General features: G+C 46.4%; 1 protein-coding gene across 3 annotated transcripts in view; it reads right to left on the minus strand.

Moving 5' to 3' along the window:
- The window catches only part of AUTS2 (activator of transcription and developmental regulator AUTS2), a 796,934-nt gene that overhangs the window by 697,747 nt on the left and 84,529 nt on the right, over positions 1-14,658 (minus strand). The window lies entirely within an intron of this gene.

Genomic DNA, 14,658 nt, shown 5'->3' on the forward strand with positions numbered 1-14,658 from the left:
CACTGTTTTTTTTCTTCCTCATCAGAAACCACAAGGAACCCTTATTCAGTACATCTGGACCTTCTAATAGGGTAACAGCCTGGCTGTGCCAACTCTGCTTTCTGTCTGACTCCATCTTAATCATTCACAAATCACAAAAGGATTGGGAGAGGAGAGAGCCAGCACAGCAGCACCACAAGGATGGCAGCTGAGAACAAAACAGTGACCACAGATAGTGTCTGGATGAGTGCTGGCGTGTACCAAACCAAGATATATAACATTCTTATTTCTATACACATCCCAGTGCTCAAATTTACTGGTCCCTCAGCCAGCAAAGCCCCCAGGTTTGCAGTTTGCCCTGGAATATTCATATTCCCTACATGAAGGTGCCACAAGGACAGCAAACTGCAGCTGGCTGCAGGAGTCTGTGCTCACGTGAGATGCTACATTCCCAGGGAAATGGAAGGAAATGCACACAGCTCCCCCAGCTTTAATCAGCACACTCATTTAGTGCCCTTCTGGTAATGCCACTGACTTCACTGCAAAGGTTTCCACAATGAGCTTTTTCTTTACTCCAGCTACTCTTTTTTAAGCCACCTTTCCAGGAATCTCAGTGTGGTTTGGGACTCTCAGCTTCCAATAAAAAGAATTTCTAAATATCACAGAAGGACTTGAAAACGAGACCCAGTGACAGACAAAGCCTTCCTTCCTTCCCTTTTGGATAGTTATTATAGTGATATCACCTTTATGTGGGGTCCAGCTCCTGAGTTTTATGTGACAAGGACAGAAACACTAAATCAAAGAGCTGATCCCACAGATTACCTCCAGTTATCCCTCAGCCAGCAGGGAGAAAGAACCCCACCATGCACAGCACAGTCAAACCCCTGCAGGAATACAGAACAAGGAGTAACACTGCATTATCACTCACACTTAAAAGATCCACAGGTTCTCCTTCCCTCCATTTTGCTCCACTGCACCTTCAGCCCCTTGTACACACCACAGGAACTCATGGCACAGATCAACAACCTAACACAGCTTGTGCATCAACACAGCCCTCTGCCATTTCCATCTGATCCCCAGACCAACAAAAGGCAGAATAAGGGTTTGTCTGAAGACAAACTCAGAGCTGCTGCTCCCCATGGGCAGGTGCTCAGCTCCCCACCCCACGGCTGTCCTCTTCATCCCAAAAATGGCCACATTCTCCTCTCCAGGCACACACACACAAGGATGGGTGTGTGTGATGTTTGACCAAAATAGGCCATTAAAGACAAGACATTAATTTGTCTGAGAAATAGAGGGAAAAAAACCAAAAAAACAAAGCTCAGCAAAACAAAGGAGGGGGTCTTGACTTCCTGCCAGGAGCTTGAAGATTTGTATTTATTTATGCTTTTCATGGGAAGGCTGTTCAGAGGCAGTAATCCATGACATCTGGCAAAAGAGTAGGGAAGGCCTTTTGCTGCAAGTTGACTGATATTAAATGCAAAAATAAAAAGGAGGACAAAAATCTCTAATTGATGGTTCTGCAAGCAACTGCAGCCAAGAGAAGACCTTGGCAGGCTCTGTGTGCACATTTCAGGCCATGGGATTGCCCCACCACAGCACTGAGCACTGCCCTGGGTATGTGGAGCATGGTGATTCCAGGGGCTGGCTGCAGATTTGTGACAGAAAGAAAAGACAGAGTTAGCAGATGAAGAAATGGCACAACAAATGTCTAAACCTCTGACTGGAGAGGTGGGAGCCCATCTGAAATCCCCCAGCTCAGGGAGAGCCTTTGAACAGGCTGAACTTCCCCCTGGCAGCTGGGGCTCCTCACCAAACCATCTCTCCAAGCCTCCATGTGGACCCTGGTTTCTGATACAGAGCAAATAAACATGAGGTGTTCCTTTTCAAACAATAGGATGAGCTGAAGCGGTGTGCAGCTCTGCAGGGCCAGATACACATCGACTCAAAGTCTGAAATTAATATGGAAAGTGATTCATAACAGGAGGAGACAAAACAAGCCTATTCATGCTACTCCATGTCAAGCCATCTTATAGCTATTTTGGATCCAAATCCTCTCTCTCCTCTTTTCCAAAACCACAAAGAAAAGCAAACAGATGTCAGCCATTGCAGATCTGCAAAGAAATGAACTGAACAGCCCATAATAGCAGTGTTTTTCTTCAGCTCCTTGCACTGAGGGCTAGGAAGGAGTTTCTGTGAGCCCTGCTGTGTGTGTCGGTGAGCCAAGGCCGTGCCTGATCCATCTGGGACCAGGCACAGTCCCACGCCCAAGCTCCAAGGGTTCCATCACATTATTTCCTGTGGAGACACTATGGGAAGGAAAAAGACACCCTGTCAACAGGCAATCTAGAAAAAGACAAGTATTTCAGAGTTAAGGAGTGATTTCAAAAGCACGTACAGGGCTCAACCCTGGAAACTCCATTTTCAAAAGCTGCTTTGAAGCACGACAGCTCAGGCACTGCTGAAAGTCAGTGAGGGAGACAGAGCCCAAATTGCTTTACAAAATCTTATCCATATGCAATTAACATCATTGCGAAATACTTTTGATTTTAGTCTTTTTAAAATATGCTGGGTATAGATATTATAGCACTAGAGCCCATCACACCCTTCAGTGATTCAAGAGATACTGATTTCTATAAAGCAAATCTAAATACTAAGTGTGTTCAGAAACTCTTTGGTTATACACAAAAGGATTCTCTATTATTGACTTATCTCCTTCTTCTCTCATCTGCCTCATGGCAGATTTTGAGCCACTAAGGGCCACTCCTGAAGACCAATCCACAAGTGCAGCCCTGTGTGGTGTGAATACCCAGGGAATCTGACTTCTTCCAATGCTCTGGCTGCTTCTAGAACGCGTGTGAGTAGCACTCCAAAGGAAAATTTATTTCACTCAGATTCTGCATTTCCCCTCCCTGTGCTGTTCCTGATTTTCCTGCATTTGTCAGCATGGCATGGCAGGAGCTGCTCACCAGCCAAGGCTGGCCATGCACAGCTGGAATGGGCCAGGTCAAGCTGCCATGTAAAGGCCTGGGACAATCAGAACAGCCAGATCCAGCTTCCACCATGTGCCACAGAGGTTTCAGATCTGCTGAATAGAAATTAAAGGCAGAGAGCTGCGTCAGGAGCTGCTATTCCCGAGGAACCACCAACTCCAGGCAGGAGCTACAGCCCAGCCCTGCTGCACCAGCCCATCTCCCTCCTGCAGGCAGGTCCCCCACACACCCTCAGCTGCAGGGTTACAGAGGAACAAAAGTGAGCCATGTCTGGATTTTATTTCTTTTGCCTACACTAGAACAGTTAACCTATTGTTTGCCTCAAAATGCATTCAGAGAAGTCAGGAGACTGAGGGAGGCAGTCTTGTAGCAACCACTTCTTCATTAACAGCAATAGAGCTAAGTACCCATTTAAACCATGTTTGCTGTTCAAGTCTCCTTTTAAGAGGATGTACATCTCTGTATTACTCAAATGACTAGGATTACCTCATTTTAAAAAATATAAATCCAAGACTACCATTTTTCACATACCCTTCCCCTGCATAACTTACTTTAATTTCTAATTTACAACTATAAAACATAATCTTACATTAGAATTTGCATAAAAGCGAACAGACCTGCCGCAAGATATTAAATTTTAAATTTGCATGCTAGGGTGGCCAAGGAATATTACTCTATCCAAGAAGTTCCTGCCTGTAAATTTGAGAGCTAGTACGTGTGATGAGAGCAGAATTTGTACACTTGAGTGAAAGGAAGCCGATTAAAAGGCTTTGGTGTGGTTGTTACAGAGCAAGAATACAGACTGCACATACAGAGAGCGGGGCTGCTGCACACACACACACCAGTGTGCCACCCGATCCACCATTGTGTGGCCAGGGTTGGCCCACACAAGCAGTCTAAAAAATAATAAAATAATTTTTAAAAAACCAAAACCCACACTGTTAATAAAGCTTAACAGCATGCTGCAGGCTGGAAAAACTCAGCATGAAACCACTGGTAAAATTTCCTTCTTATTTCCAGGTTCTGCCAGTCAAATGAGCAGGCAGGGCTACCTTAGCACTGGGCACTGCTGCCTTTTCTACATTCCACACTGAAGATCTGGTTTGTCATTCCAGATTTGTGAGCAGGCTGTGCCCTGGTCAGAGCCCATGCTCATGGTGAATGTTTGGGGGCTGCTGGTGAGATGTGATAGAGAAACTGCATGAGGAGATGAACAAACAGGGCCCGTGGCACTGCCATTGCTGGGTCTCTTAAACCAACGTTCCATGAAAGCCTCCCCCTCAAATCCCACCAGACAGAAAACCTGGCCCATTACAATCCCTGTTCTGTCCTTCCTGGGGTCAAAACCTACTACAGTGTGTCACTGGAGAGCTTCCACCTCCTCCTGGCCACCCACAGGGCTGGAAGGAACCCAAAGCCAGGGCAGAGGCTGAGCAGATTACACACGTTGTGTTTCAGCCTGTCCCTTGGGGTCTCACAGGCACAGCTAAGCCAGCCCAACCACCAGGCCAGGGGAACTGAGCAATGCCTTCAAGAAGTGTGAAACCTAAAGGGTTTCACCCTGAGTTCCAGGAGAAAATCCTCCTTCCCTCCCTGCCCAAAGCTGTTGGTGCTGAGCCCAGAGCTGGCTGAAGGGGCCATGCAGGGCCCTGTCCCCCACAGCCAGCTGCGTTCCTCACCCAGAGCTGTTGGTGCTGAGCCCACGCCTGGGCTGAAGGGGCCATGCATGGCTGCCCCTCAGGCCCAGCTACACACCCTGCCCAGAGCTGTTGGTGCTGAGCCCAGGCCTGGGCTGAAGAGGCTGTACAGGGGGTGCCCCCCAGGCTTTACAGCATGCTGCAGGCTGGAAAAGTTCAACATGAAACCACTGGTAAAATTTTCTTCTTATTTCCAAAATTCCCAGCTGCAGCCCCTGCCCAGCGCTGTTGGTGCTGAGCCCAGCCCTGGCTGAAGGATGGAGGAGCCATGCAGGGCTGCCCCCCAGGCCCAGCTGCACTCCCTGCCCAGATCTGTTGGTGCTGAGCCCAGCTCTGGGCTGAAGGGGCCATGCATGGGTGCCCCTCAGGCAGGCTCAGCTGCATTCCCTGCCCAGATCTGAGTCCAGCCCTGGCTGAACTGAGTCCAGCCCTGGGCTGAAGGGGCCATGCAGGGATGCCCCACAGGCCTAGCTGCCCTCCTTGCCCAGATCTGTGGGTGCTGAACCCAGCCCTGGCTGAAGGATGAAGGGGCCATGAAGGGATGCCCCCCAGCTCCCTCCCCTCCTTGCCCAGATCTGTGGGCACTGAGCCCAGCCCTGGCTGAAGGGCCCATGCATGGCTGCCCCCAGGCCCAGCCACAGCCCCTCAGCGCTGCTCCCCTCCCTCTGCCTGAGCTGCTCGCTGAGCGCCTCCTCCCTGTGATCAAAATGGACGAGCAATCATTGCCACGACAGGCGCTGCTTTGTTCTCACCAGCGTCTTTCTTGCTGCCAGACTCCCTGTGCCGGTATCTCCAGACTTGCTCTGTCACCACATCCTCTGTACTCAGCTGTCACACACACGTCCTTCTGCCACCAGCTACCTACTTCTGTTGGCTTTCTAAAACTTTGTTAGCTCAATTGCACACTCCAAACTGCCATTATGTTGTCTTTGCCACAAAGAAAACACAGGCCTAACAATGCTCTCATTTTCTACCTGATTAAAGTACAAAGGAATTAAATTTTTTAAGCTGGAGTGCTTTTTAGTCCCCAGGCCAGTACACCATTCATTTCATATCACTGGAATGATATTAAAGGTGTCTTCTCAACCTAGCAAAAAGATGAAAAACAAACACCGTGAAATAAATTGTCTCACCCTTCACAGCTGAATTTGTCAGCACTCACCCTCATCTGCTATCTCCAGGGAGCTCCTGGGAGACACCTGGGAACCTGGGAACCTGGCACAAAGGACCTTATCTCTGCACCAGTGCTGAGCCAGCAGACAGCAGCAGCTCTGATTGTCACTGTCATCATTTTAGGACAAGCACCTTGACCCTCCCTGCAGCCACATCACCTCTGGGGGACACAAGACTCCCCAAGCCCAAACTCCAGCCCTCAGCAGGGTGAGCAAACACCCTGGGCTCTTGGGCCTGGCATGCCACAGAGACCACACAAACGTCTTTCACTATGCAAGTGACAGAGATCAAGCATTGAACTTAAAACCAGTCTCCAGAGGGTTTGATGACTCAAGAGCTCAACAGCCTGGGGACAAGGGTGGCTGCCAAGCATCTCCTCACACAGCCACTTCATGTGGAATGTGTCCTTGAACAGTGCAGGGGATGAGAAAGCATGTGCAGCTAAGGTGTAAAACTCAAGTGGGTGACACTCTAAACAGAGAGGAAACAGAGGAGAATCTGATATTTCAATGTTATTCCCTCGTTTGTATGGCAAGAGCTTTGGTGTTTAGACAAGTCCCAAACAAACCAGAAACAGCCTGTAGCCTCCTCCAGCTCTGAGCACCAGCCTGGCGCTCTCAGTCCCACTCCAGCTCAGAACTGGTGCCATGTCCATGTAAGGCTTTTTCCTCAAAGTCTCTATAATGTCCCCAAATAACATTGTGTTACCTGTAGAGCTGTGTGATGACCCAGATGCTCTGGCTACAACATCAGTACAGACCTCTCAGGGTTTCCTCCTTTTGAAGGTCACCTTCAGGTTCATCAACAATAACACATTTTATTATCAAAAATCAGTACGGGAGTAATTCTCTAATCAAGCAAATTATTCCTTTAAAATAAGACCTGAAGAGCGTCTTAAAGACACTTATATAAAACAGATCTTAGATATAAGTCAAAGACAAGCATATAACATTAAAATGTCCACAGACTTCCATGATTTCCTTTTTTTCTTTACTTGAGAAAAACCCCACTGCCCCATTTACACATGAAGCCCCACACATCCCTCTGAACAATCAAGAAACTGATGAGGGTAGAGTTTGTAATAATGCTGATTTTCATAGGGCTGGACCCTTAACATCTAGGAGACCTCTGATGGGTAACAAAGAAAATCCATCTCATACCCAACAAGCTTAAATTCACTACCTATACCTTGAGAAAAACAATGAGCTCTGAAAATAAAGGCAGCACCTCCATGTTAGGAAAGGTAAAGGAGAAAAACACCCCAACAGTTAAGGCACTTATGACTAAGGTGCTTTGGGTTCAGCTTGTAGCACTGGCTTGCTGTTAGTCCTTATCCTGTGACCTTCACCATGCTCTCCAGAGTCTCTAAAGATTTCTAGCCACCTAAGCTAGACTTAGACTTCTAAATACCTTCAAGCATCTGAGTCTAAACCCCTTCAAGGCTTCAGATTCATCATCAAGACATAAGTATTCCTTCTTCCTTTGCACACTATTTGAATGGTAATTGTTTTAAGACACTGACCATCTCTGTGTGCACACAATCCCTCTGAGCTCAGTTCAGCATGGCACATTGGTGTTTTTCAATCCCCTCTGCTGACACCTATCCGAGGGAGAGCACTGTGCCAGCACAAAGGAACTCGAGTGAATCCGATTGCTGTCATCACAACGTTCAACTTGAGTGACACATTAAACATCTACAAGTGAACAGCAAAGAGTTTGGGACTAAAATCTAAATCCTGGCACAGGCTGAAACACAGGCAAGGGCGTATTTTTCCTCTTGACTTTTATCTTCAGCATGATCTTCCAAAGCGTGGGCAGGAGGAGGGTAAAGGAGCTGCTCAGCCATGGCATGGCTCATCCAAGTGACACAGCCACCCACAGGGGAAACCACAGCTGTGTGCACAGCCCTGGGGAGGGGGGCCCTGAACAGAGCCTGTCAGTGCCAGATTTGCCATCCTTTCATTCCCACACTGATTAATACAAACCCAGATCATTTTGTAGCAATTAATGCCTGGGCACAAGAGCTGCAATTTTCAGAGGACTCATTCAGTTCACCTACAACATGGCACCAATGCATACCAACACAGGCAAAAATAACACATGTATGCCAGGAGATTCCAAACACCAAAACTCATCACCAATCTTCTGTTCTTCCATCACTGCTCCAGTTTCTCTCTTGCCTCAGGTCAGCAGTGGGCCAGAGGCTGCCTGCACACTCAGACCAGCCCCATCATGGTGAGTGGTACCACTGGAACCAGCTCAGAGGCTCACAGCTCCCACACCTCTGGAGTGGATGGACAGCAGGATAAGAACTCAGAGACATGTAAGCTCTCTCCCACTGTAAGCAAAGATCAGGTTCATCACCACCGGAGGATCCTAAATGTCTATAGGACCTGATGAAATGCATCCTGGAGTCCTGAAGAAGAGAGTTGTTGATGGAAGTTCCAAGGCACTCCCCATGATATTTGGAAAGTCATGGCAGTCAGGGGCAAGGCTGCAATTACCACCTGTGGCTCATGACAAGCAGAAACCCCTCTCCACTCTGCCAGGCTGAGTGTGACACTGCACTCCCACAAGTGCTCGTGTACCTCAGAAGCAGAAGAGATGCTGGGCACCACCTCACCAGCACGGTGCCAGGGAGGCCCAGAGCACCTCAAAGTACCAGCAGCTAAACCACAACAGCTCCAGACTTGTTGTCATCTTATTGCAAAGTTTCCATACCTTCTGGGTGATTTCTCATGGGCACCTCCTCGGAGCACTGACTCCTTCTTCTTCACAGTACAGCCACCAAACTCCAGCTCTCCTCACAACGCAACCAACAAACTCCAACTCTCTCCTCACCCAGCTAACCCACTCTTTTGTAGCACTCTGCTTCTTACTGGACACAGCTGTGGCCTATTAAGGGCAGGCCTGTTCCTAATCTTTGGTGATTAGTACAGCTGCAACTCCTCAGGTGTGAGATTACCTTCTGCACTATTCTCTTACATTCTGTCCCTCCACACAGACTGGCACCAGCCATCCTGTGCCGCTCCAGACTGAGGAACCAGCTTGCTCATGGCCATCAGCAGTGCCTGAACTGCCATCCTTGCACAGCCCTGGAACCCAGCACTGCCTGTGGCCATTCCCACACAGGGAATGTCCATGCACCAGGTGCCTCAGGAGCATGTCCAGGAGGGGGAAGGCTTGGGCACAGCTCTTCTTGCACATTTTAACTGAATTTGTGCCTCCAGCACAGAGACTGCACAGGAACAGGGCAAGGGAAGAGCTCACCGTTGCCATTGCTAGCAATGTTGGCAATGTTTCCTCCAGCCCTGGAGGAAAGCTCTGCATGCCACTCCAGATCTACCAGTGATGCAGCAGAAGAGAGAGCCCCATGCAGGACAAGGCTGAGCAGCAGCAGCTCCTGCCCATGGCACTCCAGGCAGTTGGTATTTACACTGCTGGCACCAGAGTTAACCCACAGTCTTTAATGAGAGCAGACCCGAGGCTCTCAAGCAGCCTCTTGGCACAAGCTCTCATCTGTATTTTAAATCCATGCTTAAGAAGGCCAAACGTGCTCCAGCAGTGCTGCTGTGCTGGCTGTTTGCTTTGATTGCCCTTTTTGGCCAAAGTGCAGCTGAGATGTCGATGCCACCACCCAGCACAGATGTGCAGGGCACACAGCAGTCAATTAGTTTCAAATAGAGCCATACATGTTTTGCTGGAAAACATTATGAAGAAAAGCTGTCAGTCCTGAATGCATATTATCTCTAATTATTCCCATTAAAAAAAAAATTAAAAGGATGGTTGCCTGGTAGCGTTGCAAGAACCGTTTTGTAATTAATATGACCTTCATCTCCATATGGTAATTAGCAAACATTTATATTACCATTAAAAAGACCATGTTCATTACATAACCTCACTTTTTTCTATTAGCTAACAGAACCAGTAAAACCAATTAAATCAAAGCCTTGAACTTTCACAAATAATCCAAATAAACACACTCAAAGCTACTTTTTTTTTAATGGACACTTGCTGGCTGATGTGAAAACCAGGAGAAGATGCTTCCTGAGGCTCTGGCAGGAGGGTTGCACTCTGCTCCTCCTCCCAAGGAAAGGGCTGGCACAGGGGTGGCAGGGCAGGAGTGTCCCACGAGTGCTCCAGGAGCCCCTGGAGCAGGTTCTGCTCACCTCCCAGAGCCATGGGTTACCTGTTTGATGGTGCTCACAGGGGTTTTTGATGAGGGAAGAGATGAGGATCTGATTCCATGTTTCAGATGGCTGATTTATTATTTTATGATATATATTATATTAAAACTATACTAAAGGATTTCATCAGAAGGCTGGCTAAAAATAGAATAGCAAAGAATGATAACAAAGGCTTGTGGCTCGGCTCTCTGTCCCAGCCAGCTGACTGTGACTGGCCATTAATTAGAAACAACCACATGAGACCAATCACAGATGCACCTGTTGCATTCCACAGCAGCAGATAATCAGTGTTTACATTTTGTTCCTGAGGCCTCTCAGCTTCTTAGGAGGAAAAATCCTAAGGAAAGGATTTTCCATAAAAGATGTGTGTGACACAGCTGCACCCTGGATCTCACTCTGGGAAGCTCCTGCCTTTCCCAGGGCACTCAGACCCACACCCAGGTGATGGACCCTGAGCAGGGACACAGTTCCCAGCTCTGCTCCCAGTGGATCAGCCCTTCCCAGCTGTTTGTCCCCTCACCCATGAGCATGGGTGGCAGTGACCCCAGCTCCTCTCTACAGGCCAAACAGAAATATCTATAGAAAAAAATAAGACTTCCTTGCTAATACCAACATTAATCTGTTTTCTCCTCCTCTAAGCCAGGTTGTTCTACTTCAGGGAACACTAATGGTCAGCATTTCTATTGATAGTTTCTCTGCTTACATTAATCCAAAATTTCCTCTGCTGTTTTTTTGCATGCTGCAATCACTCCTACTCCCTGGAGTGACTCACCATTTAACTGGTTTGCTAACAGAGGACGTGATGTACCAGTCAACAACAACAAAAACCTATTATCACACTGTACTTGTTTTTCACAGAGGTGGGAGAACTTGTGGTAAGTCATTCAACAATGCCATAACTGAAAACGCAGGGGAGAAAATATGATCAAAACCAAAAAGCACACTTGCCCACACACTTCCCTACTCCTCTAACACATCTGCCAGTGAAAAGAAAAAACCCAACCTTCCCATAGTTTGAATTCTGCTAATAACAGCTCTGCTTTACAAACGTGCATTTCCTGCTCCTGATGAAAGCTGACAGCTCGTGTGGGGAGCAGCACGGGGGGAGCGACACCAAACGACTCCTGCTAATCAGTGCTTTCATCAAAGAGAAAGACATGATGTAAATCTAATCCAAGGGAGCTTTCTCTTTTACTTGCAAGCTGAATATCGACAAAAAAAAAAAGAAAAAAAGAGAGAAGGATTTACTAATTGGAAAGATGACATGAAAATGTTAATAAGGTTGTTAAGTTGACAGGGCTGGGAAAATGTAAATTTTATATACATGTGTGTATATATATTTCCAATAATTCTTGCACTATAAATGATTTAACTAGGACTAACAAAAATATGTAGAAATGAGAAAAATATTTGACTGAGAACTGCAGAAGAAATTCAAAGATTCCCAGGCCATTGGAGTCACCAAAGTCAAACACCCAACTCATGCCATCTTTCTGCAAATTCCAGCAATTCTATTCCCCCACAATTTCCCATTTTCCACTTGGTTCAGGCTCCCACTAAATGACTTGAATGCACGTGGTTGGAGAAATCCACAGAAAGGTTAACTGAGATGAGCAGTGGGATGTGTGACTGAGGCTGCTCCCCCAGCACATCTCACACACCCCAGACACTCACACTGTGCACAGAAGCACCAGCAGCACCAGGAATGTTCCCTTCAGAATTTAACCCAGATAAACACACACCTCGTGCATAAACACTACACAAGACCTCAAAGCAGCTGCCTTGTCTTTTATTTCTTCTGAGGCAGTCAAAAAACCAGGTTAGATTGTGATAGCAATGTACTGTAAACTTATGAAGAAAATGATTCCTTTAAAATAAGACCTGAAGAGTATCTTAAAAACACTTATATAAGACACATCTTATATCTAAGTTAAAGACAAGCATATAACATGATCACAGATTTCCATGATTTTTTTTTTTATCTTTACTTGAGAAAAATCCCACTGCCACATTTACACATGAAGCCCCACACTTCCCTCTGAACAATGAAGAAACTGCTGAGGGAGAGTTTGTGAAAATGCTGATTTTCAGAGGGCTGAACCCTTAACATCAAGGATACCTCTGATGGATAAAAAAGAAAATACAGCTCACACCCAACAAGCTTAAATTCACTACATATACCTTGAGCAAAACAATGAGCTCTGAAAATAAAGGCAGCACCTCCATGTTAGTAAAGCTAAAGGAGAAAAACACCCCAACAGTTAAGGCACTTATGACTAAGGTGCTTTGGGTTCAGCTTGTAGCACTGGCTTGCTGCTAGTCCTTATCCTGTGACCTTCACCATGCTCTCCAGAGTCTCTAAAGATCTCTGCATGTAATGACCTGGCCACCTAAGCTAGACTTAGACTTCTAAATACTTTCAAGCATCTGAGTCTAAACCCCTTCATGGCTTCAGATACATCACCAGGGCATTAGTATTCCTTCCTCCTTTGCACCCTATTTGAATGGTAATTGTTTTAAGATACTGACCATCTCCAGGAAGGTTCCCTTCAGGATTTAACCCAAATAAACACACATCTTATGCATAAACACTACACAAGACCTCAAAGCAGCTGCCTTGTTTTTGTTTTTTCTCTGAGGCAGCCTAAAAAGCAGGTTGGATTGCGATAGCAATGTACTGTAAACTTATCATAAAAGCAGGATAGAGAAACCAGCTACCAGCTGTGAAGAATATTTGCAACTGTAAATATTGTATTTCAACTGTAGAGAGGGTAAATACCATGTTATGGAAATGCCTCCTTTATCGATCTGCTCATCAGAAAGGAGAAAGAGAGAATATAATTTGGTAGTTTTCAGCAGCACACAGTTTTGCAGACATTGAGAATGTATTTTTGAGATACTGCCTTCCATGAACAGCAACAGAGATCAGCTTGCTGATGAATGAATGCAATAACTTCCATTCCAACACCTGCAAGGAATACCTTGCTTCCACTTATTTTGGAAAAAATGCAACTTGAGGAATCATAGAATCATGAAAGTTTCATTTCTACTGCTTTTATTTATTTCTGCTTGATGGCATCTCTTATGACACCAATCCAGGGCAAAGTCCACATGGAAATTTTAAAGTATTTTAAGAGCACCACAGGCCTGCCCTGCTGAGCAGAGTCCAATTGGAGCAGCACATAAGTGGGGAGGATATGACAAAACCAATCATATGCACAGTAATGCCTGTCATTTAAAACCACAAGTGGAAAATTAATTTTTTCATCTTTCTCTGAGGTGACAAAAAACCAAACAACCTTTGACCTAAGTATGGAGATTAATGCAAATGCAACCATCTTGTTTTGAATGATCTGTCCAACTTCCAGTAAGACCAAGAGAGATTGAAGCAATTAGGAGCTTGTCCAATAGCCAGAATTTTATGGCTCTAAATATTACCAACATGGCATTCCCAGTGCACACCTCTGCAGGGCCAATCCTCGTGATGCAGAGCTGCAGAAGGAAAGCCTCCAAAACAGCCATTTATTCTTTAAAAAATCACCTTCTCTGGCAGAAGGTAGCAAACAAATGCCAATATTACACTGTACCTATTGACATGAATGACACTGTAGAAACACACCAGAGCCTGGAAGCACCAGGAGGGACAAGAGGCTGCCAAAAATCAGACTGTACAAATGAGCTTGTTCAGCTAAGAGGGTGAAAAACAACTCTCTCACTTCTCCTCACCTCTCTCCCACAAGCAGAGCAAACATCCATGAAGATCTAAGCTCATTCTAGACAGCTTTAAATGAAACTTTACTAACACAGAGCAGGTAATCTCCAGATTTCCAGGTCTCCCTCCACTCTGGACAATGGCAAATGTCTATCCTCCCTAAGGCAATAGGACAGCACATCTGCCATAATTCCAAGTGAAACCAAGTGGAAGGGAGGATAATCTGTATTGGAAAATGCAGCACATTCTTTCATTAGTTGTCAGAATAGAAGGAGTTTGGTGAAAACATCTTTCATTTCCTAACATCCCCTACACAGCTGGAAACGTCACAGGGAAGGTATTGAGTCAAGGCAGGTCTGAGTGCTTGGGACTCACCATGTTAAGGAGCCCTACTGGCCTGGGACACACCAAGGCCAACCTGGCAGAAATCCTCAGTCCCAGGAGCCTCTCCCAGCTGCTTTATTGACTCTGCAGTGACAGTTCCTGCCTGGAACCAAAGGCAAGGCAAGATGGGAGAAAAATTTCACCCCAAGGGGAGCTATGACTGCTATCCACCATGGTCTGAGGAGCCACTTCTGAGGAGCCACTTCTTTCCCACCAGGGCAGTTCAGGCAGTGTAAAACACGAGCACAGCTACAGCCCAGCTCCTCACTCAGAAATATTTTGTGAATGAATCATCCCTGGTTTGTGTTGGCTGCAAGGACCTGTCAGACACGGGCAGCTGTTCCAGCAGGAGGGAAATCAAACAGAGACCTGGCCACAGCTGAGGGAGAGGCTGCAGCACAGGCAGTGAGCAGCAGCCCAGCAGCATGAACCAGCACAACAGCTCCAGGCACGCCTGGAAAACACACAGGAAGTGGAATTTCATTTCTGGCTTAAAAACTCTTTTCTTTATACGTGAATTTTGTCAAGAGAAC

This window comes from Melozone crissalis, unplaced genomic scaffold, assembly GCF_028551555.1.
Source record: "Melozone crissalis strain CALT ecotype California unplaced genomic scaffold, PUWL_Pcris_2 ptg000057l_1, whole genome shotgun sequence".
In the NCBI taxonomy this organism is placed as follows: domain Eukaryota; kingdom Metazoa; phylum Chordata; class Aves; order Passeriformes; family Passerellidae; genus Melozone; species Melozone crissalis.